This window comes from Ranitomeya variabilis, chromosome 8 (assembly GCF_051348905.1).
Source record: "Ranitomeya variabilis isolate aRanVar5 chromosome 8, aRanVar5.hap1, whole genome shotgun sequence".
Taxonomy (NCBI): domain Eukaryota; kingdom Metazoa; phylum Chordata; class Amphibia; order Anura; family Dendrobatidae; genus Ranitomeya; species Ranitomeya variabilis.
In genome coordinates, this window is record NC_135239.1 from 997,361 (window position 1) to 1,008,553 (window position 11,193).

Consider the following 11,193-nt stretch of genomic DNA (forward strand, 5'->3'; position numbering starts at 1 on the left):
GAAGTTTGGGACTCTCTAAAATTTTAAAATCAATTTAGATAATTCTGAAGCAATGAGCATAAATGTAGATCAAAAAACCATCCGAGACATCAAAACTAGACTACCAATAAAATGGAATTCGAAATTTATCAAATATCTAGGAATTAACTTAAGTCCACATTGGCATTTACTATTCTCACTTAACTACACCCCACTACTTAATAATACCATAGAATTAATGAAGTCGTGGAGAGCCCCTTATGTCTCTTGGATAGGAAGGAAAAATCTGTTGAAGGGCTTTATACTTCCTAAATTCAGTTATATCTCAAGAATGCTACCAATAACCGTCCCTAGCGCATTTTACGCAAAAATCAACTCGATGTTTGGGAGGTATTTTTGGAGAGATTCTAGACCCAGACTCAACTATGCGACACTCTCGCTCCCCAAATCTAGGGGAGGCATGGGAGCCCCAGACCCTCAAAAATACCACACTGTGGCGACGTTATCTTTGATAGTTGATTGGTGAAGAGGAGACAAATCGCGGACACCACAATCCCAGTACCTCTACATACTATAATTCACGCTTCTAAGGAATTCATTCACAAGCTAAAAATCCCAAATGCAATATCCAAAAATAATATTAGAACATGGTCAAGACACTCACAGTTGCTAATGCCCTTACCGTCTACCGTCAGGGTAGCGGATCTACCGGAGCTTTACCCGATAGATTTTACAATCACAATTTCAGACCCCCTATACAAGATCAGAGACAATTTGGAATGTATAATGGTTGACGGCACCTTACTCCCATTGCCGGAGTTGCAAACAAAATTCCCCCAACTTCATCTAAACTTCCTTCACTATAACAGGCTTAAAAATGCAATAAAACCCTACCTTAGAGTCGGCCACCTTCATAGGGAACTGACAATTTTTGAGAGACTTCTAATCCATAAGAATCCACCAAGGGGAGTTCTGACCAAAGTATATCAAGTAATCATAGTTAATACAACCCCAACCAACGAGCTTTTATCTATAATTGGGAAAAAGACCTAGGTATTAAATTACAGGACTGGGAGGTGGACCAGATATATAAAAACTCACATGGCCCATCGAGTTGCATTAGGGTACAAGAAAATTCATATAAAATCATCACTAGATGGTACACCACCCCAACCCTATCCCACCTATGGTACCCTAAATCTACATCAACCTGTTGGAGGTGCTCTAAAGATACTGGGACTTTTCTGCACATGTGGTGGTCATGTGAAAAAATACAAACCTTTTGGAAGGAAGTATTGAAATACACAACTAAAATATGTAAATTACTACACCCTCCGTCCCTGACACTCATTTTCCTGAATTGGAAAGGAGACAAATCAAAATATAAAAATAAATCTCTACGGGCATTCCTTCTGTCGGCAGCCAAGCTCCTTATCCCAGCTCATTGGATGGCTAAGAGCTGCCCGAGCCTCTCAGATTGGGCTAATAAAGTGGACCAGTTATACTCTATAGAGGAAATCTCCGCATGCACCTATTTCTCACAAGATAGATTCTACATAACATGGAAATCTTTTAGAACTAGTGATGAATACTTGGCTATCATTAACAATTAAGAAACTCTCTAGATCTTTGGATTCCTCTCTAACTTAAACACATACACTCCGATGTGCCTTACTAATTTACCCATTTTTACCTCACGATAAGCCGGATGTTCTCCTTTTTGAGGAGTTAACCCCCAAACCCCGCTTTCCCCCATCCTCTCCTTTCTCTCTTTCTATTTTACTAAATTGTCTGTTGCGTAGATGTTATATCGGTGAATTACTAATGTAGTATTCAGTAAGCTACACTCCGCCGAGGACCGAGCCTTTCTAAATGTTGTACCCTGTTGTAACTTACTATACAATCGACCGGTTCGCTCCTGATATTGTACTAGCAAGATGAATCGACTACTTCAATAACTATGATTGATATCTTCATTGTTACTATTTGTTATATGTGCTAAATTCAATAAAAAGATGTTTAAAACAAATGATTTCTGTCTCTTGCTGGTTCACTTGCACTGCATTGGTCTATGCAGGGAGGAGAGGCTGCCCTGGAAGAAGGGGCGATTGTAATCGTTCTCCCCCTATGAATTACGTGGAGCTTCCACCCTTCTACTTCTCTCTCCCTGTGTTGACTGGCTGGGCTCTTGGCTGGCGCTCCCTTTTTTGTTTGTTTTTTCAGCTGACTTACAATATGGCGCCTGATTAGGATGTCTGGACCTGGTAGCAGCAGCTGATTGAGCTGTAACAGAGTTCTACACATCCAAGATGTCTATTTAGTGTAAGTGTTTTGTTGTTGTAGCAATATGTTATATGTTCATGTGGCCTCTAGGGGTCTCACTACTTTTATGTGTGTTCTATATTCTTTGTTTTGCAACTTGTTGGATGTTGTTGTTCACTTGATTCATGTAATGGAGGTTGAGGCATGATGTGAATAAAGAGCCTGGAGATACTCAAAGAGTGTGATTCATGACAGAATTCATCAAACAGAACATGGTGGCAGCCGGGCACAGAACCTACAAATTCTCAGAGCTTATATGAGGCTGGAACTGCACAGATAACTGCAACTGTAAGTACAGATTCCCTGACAGTACAGCAAAATGGAGACTGGTCTGAAGCCCCCTCAGAGACTGGATGTCACTTCATGTAATCTGTCCCAGACTTGGAGACATTGGAAGGAAGAGTTTACACTGTATGTGGATCTGACTGTGGGCCCCACTGATGACAAACGGAAAGTAAAGCTGTTTTATTACCTAATTGGGGAAAATGGCAGAGAATTAGCCCACACCTTGCTCCCAGACACAGACAACCTCCTCCTAGCAGACATTGTGCAGGCATTTGATAAACACTGTGACCCAAAGAAGAATGAGACAGTGGAAAGATATAAGTTTTTCACAAGACATCAGGAGGATGGTGAAAATGTGGACAGATATCTGACAGAGCTAAGGAGACTTGCAGAAACATGTGGCTTTGGAGAGATCAGGGACAGTCTAATCAAGGACAGAATGGTGTGTGGCATAACGGACAGTCATCTCAAAGAAAGATTACTGAGAGAGGAAGGCATGACTTTAGAGAAATGTATGCAAATCTGCAGGGCTTCTGAGCTGACAAAACAGAGCCTGAAGATGATGGCAGGCACCAGTGAGAATGATGATGACAAGGTACATGCAGTATCTATGAAAGGAAAGACAGGACCAGACTACCCTATAAACACTGTCCACTGCAAGTATTGTGGGAAAAGACATGAGAGAGACAAAACCAAGTGTCCAGCATATGGGGAAACCTGCAGGTCATGTAGCAAGAAGAATCATTCCTCTGCTGTCTGCAGGCAGGGAAGAGGCAAACAGTACAGACAGCTCCACGCTGTGACACCAGACACTGACAGTGCAGAGGACATTACATGGCTACAAATGCAGTCTACAACAGAGAAAGTCAATGTAGTCGGGCAGTCAGTAGTGAAGGATGCCAAGCAGCTTTATGCAACATTCTTGTTGGAGGAGAAGCCCATTAGATTTCAGCTGGATTGTGGAGCAAGCTGCAATGTAATTTCATGTGATCTGCTAAACAAACAGGTTTCTATTGAGCCAACGGACAAGGTACTGGTGATGTACAACAAAAGTGTTCTGAAACCAATGGGGACATGTAACCTAAAAATACGAAACCCATGTAACAGAAAGAGTTATAGAGTTGAATTTACCGTGTTACAGGGTGGTAACCATGTACCATTACTGGGAGTAAAAGCAGTTCAGGCAACGGACTTAATAAAAGTACAGTCTCAGAACATTATGTCTGTTGAAGTTGCCCAGGATATACAAAATCCAAAACTAAATGCAGAGCACAACTTGGACATGCAGAAAATAAAAGCAGAGTATGCTGATGTATTTGAAGGTGATGGGTGCTTTGAAGGTAAATATAGGCTAGAAATTGACAACACAGTGCAGCCCACCAGATTACCCACAAGAAGAGTGCCTGTAGCTTTAATGCAACCGCTGAAAGTAGAACTGCAAGATCTACAGAGAAGAGGCATGATAGCACCAGTCCATAAGAGCACAGATTGGATCAGCAGTTTGGTCATAGTGCAGAAACCATCGGGCAAGTTAAGAATATGTATTGATCCTAAGCCACTCAACAAGGCGCTGAAACGAAACCATTACCCAATGCCAACATTAGATGATGTCCTACCAGATTTATCAAAGGCTAAAATATTTTCTGTATGTGATGTAAAAAATGGATTCTGGCATGTGGCCCTGACTGAAGATTCAAGTTTATTGACAACATTTTCTTCACCATTTGGACGCTTTAAATGGCTGAAAATGCCCATGGGACTAAAACCTGCTCCAGAGATATTCCAGCAGAAATTGATGCAGGCTTTGGAAGGACTTACTGGAGTGAAGACAATAGCGGATGATATCCTGATAGTGGGAGAAGGTGAAAATATGGAATCTGCAGTCAAGGATCACGATCAGAAGATGATACAATTTTTGGTCAGATGCAGAGAAAAAAACATAAAGCTGAATTTGGACAAATTCAAATTGAAAATGACAGAAGTGGCCTATATTGGTCATCGACTGACTTCAACTGGGGTCAGAGTGGATCCTGAAAAGGTGAGAGCAATACAAGATTTGCCTACCCCTACTGATGTTTCTGGAGTACAACGATTTTTGGGCATGGTGAATTATCTCTCAAAATTTTGCAGACATCTGTCAGACATGTGTGAGCCACTGAGACAGCTAACCCACAAAGATGTGCGCTGGGAATGGACAGAAAGCCAGGAGACTGCTTTCCGAGCAGTAAAGAATGCCATTGCAGATACAGCAACCCTAAAGTATTTCGATCCAGATCGAGAAGTGGTGGTACAATGTGATGCTTCGGAAAAAGGCCTTGGAGCCACATTAATGCAGAACAAACAGCCAATTACATTTGCAAGCAGAGCCCTTACAACAACAGAGCAGGGATATGCGCAGATTGAGAAGGAACTACTGGCTGTGGTATTTGGGATGGAGAAGTTTCACCAGTACACCTATGGTCGACGGGTAACAGTGCAGTCGGATCACAAACCATTGGAGAGCATTACAAAGAAACCATTACTAAATGCCCCAAAGAGACTACAGCGCATGCTGTTGCGACTTCAGAAATATGATGTTGACATCGGGTACTGTCCAGGAAGAGACTTACTGATTGCAGATACGCTAAGCAGAGCTTACCTTCCTAGCACAAAGGAGGAGGAGGAAGACATTGAAACCATCAACATGTGTAACTACCTTGCAGTGTCAAAAGAAAAGGTCAAGCAAATCCAGATTTTTACAGAGAAGGATAAAAGTCTCCAGAGTTTAAAAACTGTCATCTTGCAGGGCTGGCCAAAATACAAGCAGCATGCTCCGAGGGAAGTCTCACCATTCTTCCACATAAGAGATGAATTGTCAGTGCAGCAAGGAATCATCTTTAAAGGAGACAGGGCTGTTATACCTGAAGTTCTCAGAAGAGACATATTGAAAACATTGCACTCTTCTCACTTAGGCATGGAAGGATGCCTACGTCGTGCACGAGAATCAGTTTATTGGCCAGGAATGAATGACCACATAAAAAATTACATAGCACAATGTGAAATATGTGCATCCTACAATGATAAGCAACCAAAGGAGACATTGCAACCTCATGAAATTCCACATAGGCCTTGGTCAAAAATAGGAACAGACTTGTTCACATGGAATGACAAAGAATACCTGATTACAGTGGACTATTTCTCTAACTTCTGGGAGGTTGATTTGGTGCAGGACACAAGGGCGAGAACAGTGATTAAAAAACTCAAGGCCCATTTTGCCAGGTATGGCATTCCAGATATCGTTTTCTCTGACAATGCGGCACAGTTTACGTCGGAAGAATTCAAAACTTTCAGTAAGAAGTGGGAATTTGAACACCAGACGTCTTCTCCGAGATATCCTCAGAGTAATGGGAAAGCAGAGTCAGCAGTAAAAACGGCCAAAAGACTCATGCAGAAAGCTAACCAGGCGGGTGCTGATGTATATCTGTCTATACTGGATCATAGAAACACACCCACCCAAGGCCTAGACAGCAGTCCGGCACAGAGGCTCATGAGTAGGCGTACAAGGACACTTGTACCAACTGCGTGTCATCTGTTAGAGCCAAAGCTGATGGGAAACATCGAAGCTAAATTACAGAAGAATCAAGCGAGGCAAGCTTTCTATTACAATAAATTGGCAAAGGATCTGCCTGAGCTCCAGAGAAATGACAACATTCGGCTGCAGCCAAGCAGCACATTTGACAAACACTGGCAAAAGGCAAAGGTTGTCCAGAAACTGGGACCTCGGTCCTACGAAATTCTAACAGACGACGGAAGAAGACTAATGAGGAATCGGAGACATTTGAGGAAAACGCGAGAAAGAGATGATTCATGGCCTTTTGAACAGTATCCAGACACCCAAGACAACGAGGCAGAAAGTACAAGTCAGGCACCAACAGTGACAGCTGATCATCAGGGTGAGGACTCTGGCCAGAGACAGACAATATCAGAAGAACTACCAGATGTACCAGATGTAGAAAGGGACACATCTTATATTACCAGAGCTGGCAGAATTAGCAAAAAGCCGGCGCACCTCAAAGATTATATCTAACTGGACGTACTAGGTTAATTTCTAACTTTGTCATAGTATACTTTAGTTTAGTATCTTTTATTGTTCCTCCAGTTAAAAGAGAAAGGATGTAGCAATATGTTATATGTTCATGTGGCCTCTAGGGGTCTCACTACTTTTATGTGTGTTCTATATTCTTTGTTTTGCAACTTGTTGGATGTTGTTGTTCACTTGATTCATGTAATGGAGGTTGAGGCATGATGTGAATAAAGAGCCTGGAGATACTCAAAGAGTGTGATTCATGACAGAATTCATCAAACAGAACAGTTGTTGTTTTTTTTCCCCTCCTCGCTCCTTTTCAGCCTTTTTTCTTCGACTGATATTTATCCCAGTAATACTAACACAATCTGCATGTTCCTAATAGAGAAGGGAATCCTGCTGAAGTCGAGAACCAAGTTATCCAGAGTCACAGAAGACTGTTCTCGTTTAGTATAGAATTTGTCCATGTCATTATTGTGTTTTTACTCTGGTTTATTGATCGGATTGTTGGGTATTTGGTTTTTTTTTTACTAGATTTACAATCTGAACGTTTTTTGCTTCTCTTCCTCTTCATTTCCTCTGAAAGTCTTATTAGATTTGAAGGTAAATGGTTCTAACTTATGGCTAGCCATTGTAGAGCAGATGTGTGCATGACTGGCGGCAGGGTACCGTGAGCGTGGGTAATGTCTTCTTGAATAGTGTCATTGTATGTGTCGACCCTCCAGCCTCCTGGGCCTTTCCACATTAAGCTTTACTGATTGTCCTCATGATTTCCACAGGTCACATGAAGAGACAGCAGGAAAATCCATTGTGTAACAAGCGAAATCCAAATCATAATGTTCACAGACAAAAGTAACTCCTCTCTGACGCAGAAACCAGTGCAAAAGAAGACCCGTCCACACGGGCTGCCGTCCCCTGCTCTTTGTTGTGCCTGCGGCCTCTGCATTATGTTGGCTGGAATCAACATTACTTTGGTTGGTGCCTTTGCTTTTGGGACTTTTCTACCAGTAAACAACCCACCAATAATTATTGGACCCATTTTATTAGTAGTTGCATTTGCCTTTTTTGGGGCTTGCTGTATCTGTAGCCGGAGACCCCCACCCCATGGCAACAGGAAATGTAAGCCAGGATCTAATATAGGTTTTATTAAACCAGGCAATGCAGCATTTGAGATCGAGACAAGTGATCACACAGTTCAGGATACCACGGCAGTCCAGCTCAGTCCCACTAATTCCCCAGTGTCTTCTCGAAAATCTTCTCCGGGGCACGAAAATTCTAAAATGTGCAAACTCTTCACCATGGAAGGCAGTGGGCCGACTGCTAAGTTTAATTCTGGTGGAGAATCTATACAGCTGAATCTACCCAGAGACCCCGTCACCTAGGATGGCCTGGTCACTTCCCATTTACTCTCTTTATGGCTGCAGATGCTGCCGCTAGTGTCCGGCTTCCAGAGTATGGCTGCAGAAGAAGGCGAAATGCAGGAATGCACTCACAGGAGCCATGGAAAAGCTGCAAGTGGCCTGGAGGGTTACACATCGCCTGGTGCCCTTTGGTTCCTGCTGGTTTCAATGTGTGGATTATGTCATTTTTGTCTGAGATAACATTCAGGTGAAGCTGTGATAACTTGTACCTGAATCATGAAGATTCACCAACTTTCCTCAGATCTTTTAACTGTGCTTTCCTGAAAATACAGCCGACCTCTCATCTACACCTTGCAGGGACCATGCAAATCCTGGAAGGTTATCCCATTTGTAATAAGAAAAGTCACCGTAGAAGTTCTGTTATAATTGACAAATATGTTTTTCCAAATGCGGAGGTCAGTCATAAGAATTATTGATGACAGTTGTTTCCAGTGGTGATCTGAAGAGTGTACAGTATGTATGTTACTGATGACTGTTGTACCTGGGCAGTGTTATGTAGGGTGTATGTATGTTACTGATGGCTGTTGTACCCGGGCAGTGTTATGTAGGGTGTATGTATGTTACTGATGGCTGTTGTACCCGGGCAGTGTTATGTAGGGTGTATGTATGTTACTGATGAGTGTTGTACCCGGGCAGTGTTATGTAGGGTGTATGTATGTTACTGATGACTGTTGTACCTGGGCAGTGTTATGTAGGGTGTATGTATGTTACTGATGACTGTTGTACCCGGGCAGTGTTATGTGTTGTGTATCCTCTTTTTGGGCTCCCCTGGTGGTTGCTGGTGGTACTGGTGACTTGTTTGCACTTTGCTGCTTCTGTTCACCTGCTTCCATCAGCGTTTGGGAGTTTCCTATTTAGCCTTGCTCTCCAGTCATTTCCTTGCCGGTCATCATTGTAACCAGAGCCTTCGGTTGCATGTTCCTGCTACTAGTCTGCTGATCAGCTAAGTGGACTTTGTCCTTTTGTTTTGTATCTTTAGTCCAGTTTGCAGTTTTTGTAATTCTCTGTAGCTGGAAGCTCTTGCGGGCTGAAATTGCCACTCCTGTGTCATGAGTTGACACAGGAGTCTTAAAGTACTTTCAGGATGGTTTTTTGAAAGGGTTTTCAGTTGACCGTGAAGTCCTCTTTTGTATCCTTCTGCTATCTAGTAAGTGGACCTCTCTTTGCTAAATCTACTTTCATACTGTGTATGTCTTTTCCTCTTATTTCACCGTTATTACATGTGGGGGGCTGCTATCATCTTTTGGGGTATTTCCCTAGAGGTAAGCCAGGTCTGTTTCTTCCTCTACCAGGCTTAGTTAGTCCTCCGGCTGGCGCGTGGCATTTAGGAAGCCGTAGGTATGCTCCCTGGCTACTATTAGTTGTGTGGTAGATTTAGCTCACGGTCAACTCGAGTTTCCATCACCCGAGAGCTCGTTCGTTATTTATATGTTTCTTACGTTCCCTTGCCATTGGGAACCATGACAGTTATGTAGGGTGTATGTATGTTACTGATGACTGTTGTACCTGGGCAGTGTTATGTAGGGTGTATGTATGTTACTGATGACTGTTGTACAGGGCAGTGTTATGTAGGGTATATGTATGTTACTGATAACTGTTGTACAGGGCAGTGTTATGTAGGGTGTATGTATGTTACTGATGACTGTTGTACCTGGGCAGTGTTATGTAGGGTGTATGTATGTTACTGATGACTGTTGTATTGAGCAGTGTTATGTAGGGTGTATGTATGTTACTGATGACTGTTGTACCCGGGCAGTGTTATGTAGGGTGTATGTATGTTACTGATGACTGTTGTACCCGGGCAGTGTTATGTAGGGTGTATGTATGTTACTGATGGCTGTTGTACCCGGGCAGTGTTATGTAGGGTGTATGTATGTTACTGATGACTGTTGTAACCGGGCAGTGTTATGTAGGGTGTATGTACACTCACTGGCCACTTTATTAGGTACACCTGTCCAACTTCTTGTTAACACTTAATTTCTAATCAGCCAATCACATGGCGGCAACTCAGTGCATTTAGGCATGTAGACATGGTCAAGACAATCTCCTGCAGTTCAAACCGAGCATCAGTATGGGGAAGAAAGGTGATTTGAGTGCCTTTGAACGTGGCATGGTTGTTGGTGCCAGAAGGGCTGGTCTGAGTATTTCAGAAACTGCTGATCTACTGGTATTTTCACGCACAACCATCTCTAGGGTTTACAGAGAATGGTCCGAAAAAGAAAAAAAATCCAGTGAGCGGCAGTTCTGTGGGCGGAAATGCCTTGTTGATGCCAGAGGTCAGAGGAGAATGGGCAGACTGGTTCGAGCTGATAGAAAGGCAACAGTGACTCAAATCGCCACCCGTTACAACCAAGGTAGGCCTAAGAGCATCTCTGAACGCACAGTGCGTCGAACTTTGAGGCAGATGGCCTACAGCAGCAGAAGACCACACCGGGTACCACTCCTTTCAGCTAAGAACAGGAAACTGAGGCTACAATTTGTACAAGCTCATCGAAATTGGACAGTAGAAGATTGGAAAAACGTTGCTTGGTCTGATGAGTCTCGATTTCTGCTGCGACATTCGGATGGTAGGGTCAGAATTTGGCGTAAACAACATGAAAGCATGGATCCATCCTGCCTTGTATGGAGCATCTTTGGGATGTGCAGCCGACAAATCTGCGGCAACTGTGTGATGCCATCATGTCAATATGGACCAAAATCTCTGAGGAATGCTTCCAGCACCTTGTTGAATCTATGCCACGAAGAATTGAGGCAGTTCTGAAGGCAAAAGGGGTCCAACCCGTTACTAGCATGGTGTACCTAATAAAGTGGCCGGTGAGTGTATGTTACTGATGACTGTTGTACCCGGGCAGTGTTATGTAGGGTGTATGTATGTTACTGATGGATGTTGTACCCGGGCAGTGTTATGTAGGGTGTATGTATGTTACTGATGACTGTTGTACAGGGCAGTGTTATGTAGGGTGTATGTATGTTACTGATGACTGTTGTACAGGGCAGTGTTATGTAGGGTGTACGTATGTTACTGATGACTGTTGTATTGAGCATTGTTATGTAGGGTGTATGTATGTTACTGATGACTGTTGTACAGGGCAGTGTTATGTAGGGTGTATGTATGTTAGTGAT

The 11,193-nt window shown here is 42.9% G+C and overlaps 1 long non-coding RNA gene across 1 annotated transcript in view; it reads left to right on the plus strand.

Annotated features, from left to right (window-relative positions):
• LOC143787294 (uncharacterized) overlaps window positions 1-10,566 on the plus strand; it is a 101,154-nt gene extending 90,588 nt beyond the window's left edge. The window contains exon 3 of the long non-coding RNA XR_013218317.1: window positions 7,429-10,566. This is a non-coding gene — a long non-coding RNA (uncharacterized LOC143787294). The remainder of the gene's footprint in view (window positions 1-7,428) is intronic.
• The last annotated feature ends 627 nt before the right edge of the window (window positions 10,567-11,193 follow it).